General features: G+C 37.0%; 1 protein-coding gene across 2 annotated transcripts in view; it reads right to left on the bottom strand.

Annotated features, from left to right (window-relative positions):
- Window positions 1-11042, bottom strand: part of LOC139969838 (snake venom 5'-nucleotidase-like) — a 41066-nt gene extending 30024 nt beyond the window's left edge. Inside the window, exon 1 of one of the 2 annotated variants that reach the window (XM_071975148.1) lies at window positions 10686-11042. The gene's annotated coding sequence lies outside the window, so the exon portion shown is untranslated. Of the gene's footprint in view, window positions 1-3525; window positions 4279-10685 lie in introns of those variants that run through there. The other variant, XM_071975149.1, reaches the window with a different exon arrangement.
- Between the last annotated feature and the right edge of the window lie 2243 nt (window positions 11043-13285).

Here is a 13285-nt window from a genome sequence, read left to right as displayed (position 1 = left end):
CTATAACATTTATAGAACAGCAGACATTGCATGTTGCCCTAGGTTTCAGTTTCCTGACCTGTTAGTTCCTCCCCTGAAAATGTTAGTTTCCTCTCCTAAAAACGTTACTTTCCTCCCCAACATCAAGGTAGTAAAGTATGGCATTCAGGTTAGGAAACTAATATGCTTGTTGAATGAAACTTAAAAAAAAAGGTTACTTACTACACTCACACATAATCATAAAAATCGCCTAAATCATCAATTGCAATTACTACAGTTTTGCAAAGCACTTGCTACAAAGCACTACCTAAATCTCCACATGGCCTAGCCAGTATGCCTTATTGCATTCCCTTATGGGAAACGCTACTTTGCTCTCCTGAAAAACGTTATTTTCTCCCATGTTGTTAGAGGAGGAAGCTAACGTTTTTCAAGGGAGGAAACTAACGGATCCGGAAACTAACGGCCTCCATTGCGCTACACTCATCATAGCTACATTGCTTTTAGTGCACAATTCACAGCGTGTACATAACGTTATTCAGGCCTAACCAGTGTAAGTCACACACTAATAGGTCTGATTGTACTACAGTAACTAGCCTATGTAACACCGAGTAGAGTGATACAATATCGTTCTAGAGAATGTTACGTACCGATCGAGTTCTTGCTGGTTCAATGACTTTCTCTCTTATGCATCCTTGCTACAAAGCAGGTTTTATTTTCACGGAGCGACGAATTTTCTTGGGTTTTTAGGTCATCGTATGCAATGAGATATGCCGTAACTGTCCCTTCGCGCAATACGTATCTCCTCAGCTGATTTTTGTTTACTGTTTACCTTGCTATTCAAAGTACCTATTCCGTTATACATATTCACAAGGTTCCTTGATTGGGAGGAGTCTATCGAAGTCAAAGTTTCAAAATACGAAAACCAGAAAATGTCATATTTTTGCACTTTTCGGGAATAGTTTGAGTTGAAACTTTACAGTAAGCTTAGTTTACGTCATTGGTATAGTATCCTAGTATTGGAAAATCTCGAGAATCAACGCAAATTGCTGCTTTAATGTGCTTTGCCTTTAATACTATTTGTTACTTAGTGTACATTTGTACGCACATGTAGTATACTGTATACGTTCCAAACGTACGTACGTTCAAATGCCAAAACAATTTTCGCGGTCTGCTAAATATTCATACACATATAGCTATTAAGTATTATTACAGCCAATCCTCGGTGAATATCACACACTTCAAATTAATAATATAGTATGCTACCGGTACCCGTTGCTTACAAAGTACCGTACCCCTAGGAATATCAAAGTTGATATCGAAGCCCCGCCCCTAGTGGTTCTTAATGAGTTTATACTGAATATTCATACGCGTATGCAGACGCCACATATGAATATACATACGCGTATGCAGACGCCACTTTTTTTGAACATCACTTTATTAGTACATGATCGTATTTGTTTGATGTACATCGTACGATTGTAGTACATGATCGTATACTTTTAGTACATGATCGTATACTTTTAGTACATGATCGTATATGTTTGGTACATGATCGTAAATTTTTAGTACATGATTGTGTATTTTTAGTACATGATCATAAGTTTTCAGTACATGATCGTATAAAATTAGATCATCATTAACATCATCATATGTTGTGGTCCTTTTCGCGTTCCATAGAGTGTGAGTGTACTATGTGTAACGCTATACAAGTACACCAACTGAGCATCGTAGTATATGCGTTCGCGAGTATGTACGTTATATATATGAGGCAATTCAATGTGCTTACACGTGAGTTAATTTGCTGCGGAATTGGGAGTGCTAACTTCAAGTCGCCTGTTTTGCCTATCTGCAAGCACTACGTCAATCACCATATTGAAGCGTTCGAACAAACGGTACTTTTGGTGAGAAACTGGTGAATTTGAAAACCAGATTTCTACAAGAAGAAAACGTCGAATGGGGACAATTTTTACATGGTTAGAAAGAGAAAAATAATAACTATAAGGACAATGTATCAAAATCTTCCACCAGACAATTCCTTTAAGTGAAGTGATAGGTCCAGTATCTGCCAGTTTACCCCAGAGGCAATAAAACTGCTTAGAGAATGATTATATAGTGAGAGGTATTTATAATAATAATAAATTTTGATTTGACAAGAACGTTATAAGTAACCTTTGTAGGACTAGGACCTCCATATAAGTTGGTATATATACGGTACTTAATTAACCCCATTGATAATTACATTTTATAAAGTGGTAAAAAGACTCCGTCAATTAAGAAGTCACAGATCGACCACTTGCAGTATTCATAAGCCTGCACAGGCAATTTTGGTTTTACCGATTAATGAAAAAAAATAGTATAAAAGTAGGAAAATTGTGTGTCTAGTACATGGGTGTGCATGTAGGCGTGTGTATGAGCGTCTGTCAGTTTCTCAGACATTATATGGTTAACAGTGTACGCGAATATGTATAGTAGGGAAACACGAACCACCATGTACACTACAGAGGATGCATTGAACTATCGGAATAACATGACCTCACCGGGAATAACATGACCTCACGCCCGGAATGCAATAAAACTGTCCTGTTTGTTTTAAATTACAAAGATAAATGCCCCGGTTGTTTAAACTCTAAACAAACGGAGAACAAGAAACGTATCCGACAATTTCGTTTTCATGATTTACAGAATAAAAGCAACATAAATGACAGGGTTAACTCCTATCAGCAACTACTGTGAACTTTTACATCATAATTCGGTATACATGTGTATATATACCTTATCAGTTAATTTGTATATACCCGATAGTATTGCGTCCGCGTATAGCCTAAAGGCAACAATCACGTGAAATGGTTAACATATATATATATACAAAGTAGAAAGATTGACTTACTCAACCTGTTTTTATTGTGTATTGGTATGTTTGCATATTATAGACTGATGACTGACGTCACTTCCTGTTATGCCGACTTTAAAGGTAGTCAGTATAGGCCCCAAAATATAGCACGCTATAATTGCTAGAAGCTTTCAAAAAGTTCTTTCCTGGAGGTCTTAACTCTCCAAATTGTTCTCAGGGCATTTTTAAAGAACACACAAGATGGCTGAATGTCCCAGTGAGGAAAATTTTCTCGAAGGTTGTATAATAAAAACAGTTTAAGAATTTTGACCAAAGGTGACCATGTTTGAATATCTAGCATATTTGGAGCCAATACAGCATACCTTTAGAAGCATCACATGACCCATCAAATTAGGTCGTTTCGCAAATTAACCAACAAAATAATTGCATTCGTATATGAACATGTAGCCGGCCAAAAACGCAGTGACCAGGCGTAAATATATTTTTAGGTTTGGGAAGATTACAAGTGACATCTCCAAATTAGGTAGGGCCGGTTTACTCTGAGATCGTGGGGACAACTTAAAAAGGCAGAATGCTCACACAAAAACAAACAAATAAAGGTAAAGTGGTGTGTTTACGATGCACATGGACGTTGTATTAATATCAATGTGGTTACTTTAACTTAATGTGAAATTATATAAATGGGTGTAACTTACATATCTCGGAACTCTTACTTCTTATAACGACTCCACTGAACTTAATGGAAAAATAATACTTATCAGTCCCAACGAAAATAATAACAAAATCGCGGCGCGGGTCGACCGAATACAATTTGAGAACGAAATTGTCTCCTTGGGGAACTTCTAAGGCGGTTCACTTAGTTGGGGACGTCTCTGGATTGGGTGGTTCTCTGGACAGCTCGCGATTCGGGGAAATAACCTCTTGGGGCGTCTCAGCTTGGGGCGTCTCTAGGAGAAACTGTTCATCACTCGGGTTGGGTCATCGCAGGGGTTCACTTCCGGATCCAAACATTGAATTACAATGGGAATTTATAGTTCAGTTCCATCACAACAGAAAATTATAGGGTTGCCAGATATTAGCACAGGATGAAATATAGTTCTGCCTCCATTGGTACAACTCCGGGTGATAAACTTTTATTAAATATGAAATTTCCTTGTAAAACAGTTCCAGGTTTTTACTAAAATAGACTATCCATTTGTAGAGCAAGCTCCAGGTATTCACTAAACTTCTATAAAAACTCCATGGGTAAATAGCTTCAATTAAGTGTCCATTTAACTTCTAATTAATTTAATACTGGTCCTCTACTCTATTACTGGTGAAGTTAGTCTAAGAAAATAATAATGATCTCGTGCCCAACCATTTCAAACTTAATCCTTCCCCTCTTCTCCTCTAACTATTACAAACTTAATCCTTCCACTCTTCTCCTCTAACTACTGTAAACTTAACTCGGCGTCAGTGTCTTACCTTAATTTCCCCCTACCATGCTACCCTCTTCACTCCATCCCATAAAAATTAGAATACATCCCATAATAATAATAAGAATACATCCCATAATAATAAGAATACATTCCATAATAATAAGAATACATCCCATAATAATAGTACAAGGCAACTCACACATGACCACCTTAAACCAATTAAACACAAAGCTTGGTTCATTGAATATTCATGATTTAGCCTTTGTCTCTGCACTTCCCCCCCCCCCCCTACTCTAGACCAGCTTGCCCTCCACTTCCTGGTATCCGAGGTCAAGTGAACAACCAGCTGTCAATTAACACCTTATACATAATTTACCAGACACATTACTTAATTTATGGTGTCCTTTGGTACATTTAAAATAATCATCTATCACCAAAACATTCCTATCTAACCAAACAAAAGTTATAAAATTGTCTATTTAACCCACAGTTCTGAAAAGGGATACCCTCTTGGAGCCACTCATATATTCCTAGAAAATACGACCACGCAAAACAGTTACTTAGCTTAAGAAAAAGACAGGTCACACAGGGCCACCCGACCACTAACTGTTGCCATGTAGTAGTTAGCAATAAAAGTGAAAAGTAAGGGAACTCATAAATCTACCAAGTAAAGGTTATTCATTGTCAAATGAATAAAAACAAATAAACAAAAGAAAATGATCAAATGAATAAAAAGAAAGATAAGAAAATGAAAGAAAATGATAACTATACAAAACATTAACCAGGTTATGCTCTGGTTACACCGACTTTAAAGGTAGTCAGTATAGGCCCCAAATTATAGCACATTTTAATTGCTAGAAGTTTTCAAAAAGTTCTTTACTGGAGGTCTTAACTCCCCAAATTGTTCTCAGGCAGTATTAAGGAACACACAAGGTGACTGAATGTCCCAGTGAGGATAATTTTCTCGAAGGTTGTAATAAACACAGTTTACAAATTTTGATCAAAGGTGACCATGTTTGAATATCTAGCATATTTGGAGCCAATACAGCATACCTTTTAAAATCATAACACGACCCATCAAATTAGGTCATTTTGCATATTAACCAACAAAATAATTGCATTCGTATATGAACGATATAATGATAAAAAATATAGATATCGTATCTCTCGAAGTGATGACCAGTAATCATTGTCCCATAACTAAATATAAGCTTGGCATAACACGAAGTAAAAATTACGACACTCAATTGCTAAAAAAAGTGATACATTTTCAAAGTTTTTGACAATTATAGCATATTTAGTTTGAACAACTGTTTCCTTCAATTGGTATTGCATGATGATGTTTCAAAAAGGTTATCTGTATTGCCACCGCTTATGTCAGAAATTTCAAGTATATCAATCTGTTGAAGGATCAAAAAACGCCACCAAGAAGGTATAAACTCGACAACACAAAATGAACAATCCATGAGCTTCTTCTAATGATTCCTAAATGCCGTCAATTAGTGTTGTTTTCCTTCCGTATAGTTCAATTTAACACGCTTAATAGAGCTCATTAAGTGGCATGATTGCGAATAAATAGTAACTTTAAGAAGTTTTGTTCACTTTAATAGTTCCAAGACATATTTTCTTGGTTTACTAAATCGCTCTATTATTTTGTGTAATGTTACGCTATTTCCGTCATAATAGAGGTGTGTAGTATTTATCGTATTAATAACAGTAATTTAGTAAACAGTTACTGTACAAAGACATATAATGTACGGTAAGAAAATATCGAGTAGCACAAAATACAAACAAATTAGAAAGAAATAAACATTTCCGCTACGCAACGCGAGATATGTGTATCATATATAAAAGGCTATAGTCTAAGATGACCAGACGTCCCCGATTTTCGGGGACAGTCCCCGATTACAGTGTGCTGTCCCCGATGAACAAGTGCCCCCGAAAATGTCCCCGATTCGTCAAAATGTTCAGGAATTTCGAAAATATCCCACATTATTCGTAAAATAATTGTAAAAACAAAATTTAGTCAAGTGTGCAGTCGCAGAACGGAACTAACCAGTATTTCAGGTGGGCCAGTGTAAAGTAGAATATGCTAGATCGATCTAGCCTAGCACTCTTTCGTAAAGTAAGTAAATTTCATCTTAGAAAAAGCTACATTTTTGAAAATAAAATTGATTTAAAAAGTGCTTCTAAGTATCACCATTTTACATCTAAGCACCTTAGGCATTTGAAAATTTTCCAATGGGGAGGGGGACACCCCCTCCCCTTAGACCCCTCCCCCATATCAGTCACTCAATAAATGTCCCTGATTCCAGTCAGGCAAATATGGTCACATTACTATAGTCGACCAGTTGTTGTGTGCAAATTTCATATAGGCTATAGTGCTTTTCATAATGGTTTGAAGTTATATTCATGTTATTAATGTATAAATATAGTAGCATTATTAGGAAGATAAAATACTTGCTGGAGAAATAGTCCGTAGTTTTCGTAATTAAACGTAATGGTTGATCTTTTCTGTCTATCGAACGCCGAAATGATGTTTAGCCTATACTTATCACCCATGCAGTTATCGGGTACAGTTTTTAATTGATTGCTCCATACCCACATTGATTCTAGTATTGTTCTTATAATGTATATTAAATGGCACAATTGACAACATAATACACAAGAAGGATCGCGTATATAGGCCTACGACTTCCACATATATAAATCGTTATTTGTACACTGCACAACGACGTATATTGGTTTATACGCATGACTGCACACTACTGCAGTTGTTATGTACGTTTCTAATACATTGGCTTATATTCATCGTTGCAGTATTTATATAATCATAGTTTAATGTAAACATTTCATAATAAATCAATACGAAATATTGCCCTTTATTTTAAACATGCTTTATCGAATTTTCGAAAAACAAATGTAGAAGAATAAATCATACTTAATATGATAATGGAGAATATGTTTGATTTCGTGCTCACATTTTCCTATTAATAATATTATTAATAGGTTGAGCAATATCATACAGTTAGTACTCAGGTAAAGAGCTCTAGGAAATTTATAACAGAGAAAACAAAATCGATGAAAACGTAATTACGAAAGGGGATCTCACATGTCAACATCAATTTATTTTAGGAGATAACCCTACTTAAAGAACTCTTGAATAATTTAAACAAAAAGAAAGGCCTTAAACTTCGTCAGCCAGCTGTCTACCAGTAACACCAACTTAGATGACACACTATATTGATCAACAAGGGACTTCTTGACCCGAGAAGTGGCTTTGAAAGTGACCCAATTGTTTTGGGATACACATATCAAATGCATACCGCCTTAAATATAAGGGTCACCCATACGTATAACGTAGGAACGTCTGTTAAGTTCGTTCACATGTCAGGGGCGTCCTCTGCACATAGGCGATACCTTTTCTATTGTAGTGATCAATGTCTGTAAAATAACCCGTTTTCCTTTTTCAAATCTGTATTCAGGTAATATTAAAATAATATGAGTGTTCGCCGTGAGCTAGGTTTTGGACTCGTGTGAATTTACGACATGAGAGCTAGTCGACCTGAATTTTTATTAAATATTATTTTTCATTTGGTTTTTGCTCTCTCGTCTAAGAGTGTTCCCTCGGGGATTTTGAACTATAGCGCAGACTCCAACAATATAATTTTTATGTGCTCATTACGACGAATATATTTAACATAAAACCGTCCGTCGACGACACTGTTTCGTGCCTCAATTATAGGTCTATCACAAGTCATTACCATGGAACTTCAGTTACCCGTACATGCCAAGGCTGTATACCCAGGAGGCAACTCTCTGCTTGTTTGATACTCTCTGGTATGATGCGGTCGTTGGCATATCTACATGACGGTGCTACGAAACATTGGGTCTCGACCTGTGGACTATGTTCATCGACTGTTCATTTTCAGCTTAAATAAGGAATGAAGTTGCCATGGCAATATGCTTTGTATACGAAGCTATGCCGATATGTGTGGAAATATTCGCTTGAGGTCAATTATGAGCTGTAGATGATCGAAGACACAATGACGTAAACAATAATGTACGGTTATTTAAATGATGGGAATTGTAGAACCATTTGCATCTAAGCCCCCTAATCGAAACAAACATTCTCAAAGAACGGACGTCACCAAACGTTTGTTCCCCCACCCCCTAAAATGCGATTACGTAACAGGCGGTATGGCTTATACATAGCTCCCAACTCTTGAGAAGGCAATTGCTGGTCCATGCCACGAATCGCCGTCCTGGGGGAGGGGTATAAGGGGAGGGGGTGTTCTATGGGATTTTTTTTTAATCCTGGTGATGCCTACATGTAAAATGGTGGCACTTAGAAACGCTTTTGTCAGCCAAAATTTTCTGAGAAATATGCATTTTTTTGTGTGTAACATCAATAAATTGAATAGTAGGTGATAATTCATTCTTTCCCGTGGCATGAAAATGTTTGCTGCTCGCCCCAATGAAAAGAAAGATAGGCTAATTTGAGGTTCAAATGATGCTGTAAAGGAGGTTTTATACTCTATTATGCTAAATGCTCAAGAAATGATGGTTGCTAAGTCAAAATTTGATGCAATTTTTTATGTATACTTGACAATTACAATGCGGGTTTTTCGGACGCTTGCGCGGGTCAGCGGGTTTGGGTGTTAGAATGCGGGTCCAACCCGCGAAATGCGGGTCAGTCGGGAGCTCTGTTATATGGTATAATGCATGAAATTGCATATACTTTACATATACATAAACACACACACACACACATATATATATATATATATATAGTGCATAAACTTCATTCATATCGAGTTTATATATACGTCAGAGATTAGTTATAACCTTATTACTATCATGTAGCACATTTTTATATACACTAGAATGTCACAGTTTTTATGATAAAGCCTGTAGGCAGTATGTCAGCATCGTTTTCAATTGATAACCCTGCATGTATACAGGTTTTTAATCTATAACGCTCAACTTGCGAAACGTGCAACAATTTGTTTCACTTTTATTATTTCCGATGATAAATTATGTTGACTGCATACCATAAATCAACTAGGAGAAAAGGAAAAAGATCAATTCCGTGAAGAAACAAAGTTCGGCAGTTCGGATCAAATGATGAAAAGGGTCATTACATCTCGTACAGTGGCGTAGGAAGGTACTTTTGAGTGGGGGGGCTGAAGACTGATGGCCGGCCTGGGGGAGTGGTCTAAGGGGAGGGGTTGTCCCCCTCCCCTTTGGATTTTTTTTGCATTTCCAGGTGGCCTCAGATGCAATTTGGTGCAATATAGCACACTTCAACTCCCACTCCATTTTGTAAAGAATTTTGCATTTTCACCTGGCCTTAAATGCAATTTGGTGCTCCAAATGAGATTTTTTCTCATTTGGAAATGAAAAAGGGGTTTTCTGACTTGCGGAGCGGGGGGGGCGGAATGATACTTCCGCCCCCAAATTTTTCACTGGGGGCTGGCGCCCCCCCCCCCAGCCCCCCCCCGGTTCCTACGCCCTTGATCTCGTATGTATTGAACAGACTCAAAGCTGATAGGCTTATACTGTATAGGCGTATATACTGTATAGACTTATACTGTATAGGCTTATACTGCATAGGCTTACACTGCATAGGCTTATACTGTATAGGCTTATACTGTTTATATAGGCTTATACTGTTTATATAGGCTTATACTGAATAGGCTTATACTGTATAGGCTTATACTGTATAGGCTTATACTGTATAGGCTTGTAGTATATCAGCAAGAGTTGTACTCATATCAGCAATACTTGTACTAGCTCGGTCAGGGATATGTACTGGTATTCTTACTGCATGGGGGCATTTTGGACGTACTCGCGCTCAGAATCTTGTACTCATACCTGTACTTACATCTTGGGGATTTCAAGTTGTATTAGTAATTTCGTACTCATGCTGTTGTACTCGTACTACAAGTCTGATATCAGGTGAATGAGGACGTATGACGTCATAACTTGTATAAATGGATGGCCGCCTATTTCGAAACTTTGAAACTGTGAGTTTATGCTCAAGCCTTCCGTATAGACGTACAGACAGGTCACGTATGGCCTATACTGTTGTAAAATATTGCCATAACAAGATTACTGATGCTATACGAACACAAAGCAAAAACATAAATGCCTATAAAATATTAAACATACAACACACTATCTACTAACAGTACAACGTTGAAACAAATTTACAGAAGCGAAGCTTAACAATCTATGTCTTGTTTTCTTTTGTATGGTATGGCCGAGACTAAAATCTAGACCATGAGAGGATCGAAACTGAAAACCTTAACTAGGAAAATAGGTCAAGTCGTAAATGCGGTCAAACATTAATTAGCGAAATATGAATAACCGTTAACTTGTAAATTAAACAATATATATATAACAAAAAATAAAAACAGAAGAATGTAACTTACTTTCGATTCTTTACGAAAAGTCCCCGGTGCAAAACGAACGATTTGTGATAATTATAATATCGTGAAATACCTTCTTTATATCACTACGCTCTGTTCCCTTTAATTAATACACAACACGTCTAACGTAACAGGACAGGAAATGGAAGCCCACATATTTCTCGTTTTATAAAGAGCGCTCTTAAAACTGTGGTGACTTCGTCCGTTATCAGAATAGAGAAAATGAAGTCGATGCCGCCGCGTCTATCGTAAAGGAAGACAAGAGATATTGCTTTTAATACCCAGCCAGAGACTCGACATGCGATTAGCTAAAGGATTATTCGAACTTCCTATTTTCACAGCGATTGTAAAATGATATTGGAAAATCAAGAGGAGAAATTTGTTTCTACGGACGTGTGTACGTACCATTTCATTTAAATCAGTGCGATGATAGTGTAACATTTGGAACTAAAACGGTTAACGTTAACGATGGTGTTGGTCACACAGTCTTGTGACAAAAATGAGCTGCTTAGATTGTATAATATTCCGACTTGGGATCGAATTGCTAGACCCGTCTTATGAAGGCGGGGAAGATAGCTTAGTAATTCATTATAATCGAAGCTGGGATATGGCATATACATATAAAGCTTACAGTTTCAACCGGTTTTTGTGGTTTTATAACTCAAAAATATATAATCACTTATTATTATTTTCCAACACATAAAATGTACTCTAGTTTCTGCATCAAATTTATCTAATAAGCGCTGTGAAGGGTTCACGAAAACTCTCCATTGTGCTATATTTTACTAGTAGTAACAGCTGATGAACTGAATGAAATAAAAAAAATGTCTAAATTCAAGATTTCGTTAATGTAAAGTTTGCCTTATCTTTATATCTTTATAATAAAAAGTTTTCTATGGGATAAGCTAAATGCGTTTTATTTTATTTGCATTTTTGCTTTCAAAGGTAATAACTCGTACTCAGTACACGTACATGCGTAGATACTAAAACAAGATAATAAAGACCTCGCTCGCGATTGAAGCCTTATACTGGTACTTGTATACCAAACGGAATTATACATGTACTGGTACTCACGCTGATGTATTTGTACAATAAGTCTAATATCCAAAAACAAAGTGAGCTGAGAACACGGTATACTCAGGTCAAGTTGTCAAACATCGTTTAGAACAGGGGTGGGCAACCTTTTTGAATAAATGGGCCAGATATAAGGAGTGAAATATTGACTGGGCCGCACCTAACCAACGATCTGCTGTTGATTTCAAACCTTTGATTCCGAGAACTTTCAAGCAGTAGGTGTGTACTTAATCTGTATTCACAAAAACATAATGCCAATACAGTACAGTTGATAATTAATGGGGATAATAGGCCTACCTGACAGCATCGTTAGTGCCGATAAATTCTAAGCAGCTAGCTCGTTTTTTTTTTGGGATGATGTAAAAATAGATTGATATTTTTCTTGAGACATCTCACGGGCCGCAAAAAAATCACTGGCGGGCCGAATGTGGCCCGCGGGACGTAGGTTGCCCACCCCTGGTTTAGAATGACCCCATGACAGACACCAAACTTCCAAAGTACCCCAGCAGTTCGTTCGATGAGAAGAAGGATGGCGCTATTTTCTTATACTTTAGGTGCAAAACTAAACGATAAATCGGTGTCGTGTACTTTTGTAATGCATATTTTTTTCCTAATATTCTGGCCACGCTACCTGACTAAGGGATTTTACCGTTCATACATGTTCTTTACATTATGATTCCCTCTCATGAATCCTTACAACAAATGGTGCAAACGATAGCGGACATGGACCACGAAATGAGAAATAAGTTCGATCCTGCAGTATGACTGGGACAAAGTTACAGGAGTTAACGTGCCATAAAGTTTCTCATGCAGTGGAAAAGCCTGACTAAATACAACCGCTGGTCCTCCAAGTTGGGGGTTGGGGTTGGGCGTGGGGTTAACAGCCCACCCCGCCGTGAAAAGCTTAACGTTAAGGTGCCATAAAGTTAGTTTTATATTCTGATTCATTTACTCGTAAAATAGTAGTTTAAAAATAGTCAGTATAGGTTTTATATTCTGATTCATTTACTCGTAAAATAGTAGTTTAAAGATAGTCAGTATAGGCCCCAAATTATAGCAAGCTATAATTGCTAAAAGTTTTCAAAAAGTACTTTCCTGGAGGTCTTTACTCTCCAAATTTTTCACAGACATTTTTAAGAAACATACAAGATGACTGATTGTCCAAGTGAGGAAAAAATATCTTCGAAGGTTGTAATAAACACAGTTTAAGAATTTTGACCAAAAGTGACCATATTTGAATATCTAGCATACTTGGGGCCAATACAGCATACCTTTAATTGCATTTCAACTTTTATGGTTTCCTCAAGAAAAGTGCATCTACTGAATTCTGTAAATTGTAAGTTCAAACGTAAAAGCGAAGCGTGTATCTGATGGCATTCGGTGTGATTTAGCGCAAAAGATATTTTAAAAAAAAAGGTTGGTAGGTTTGATGGTACAGTATATATATGTCAACCTGTATCATGATCTCTGTCCGTCGCGGTTATAGCACGACGCACCTGGAGAAATAAAAAAAAATAAGGGTCAGTCCA

The sequence above is a fragment of the Apostichopus japonicus genome, chromosome 7 (assembly GCF_037975245.1).
Source record: "Apostichopus japonicus isolate 1M-3 chromosome 7, ASM3797524v1, whole genome shotgun sequence".
NCBI lineage: Eukaryota > Metazoa > Echinodermata > Holothuroidea > Aspidochirotida > Stichopodidae > Apostichopus > Apostichopus japonicus.
This window is presented reverse-complemented; position numbering and strand designations above follow the sequence as displayed.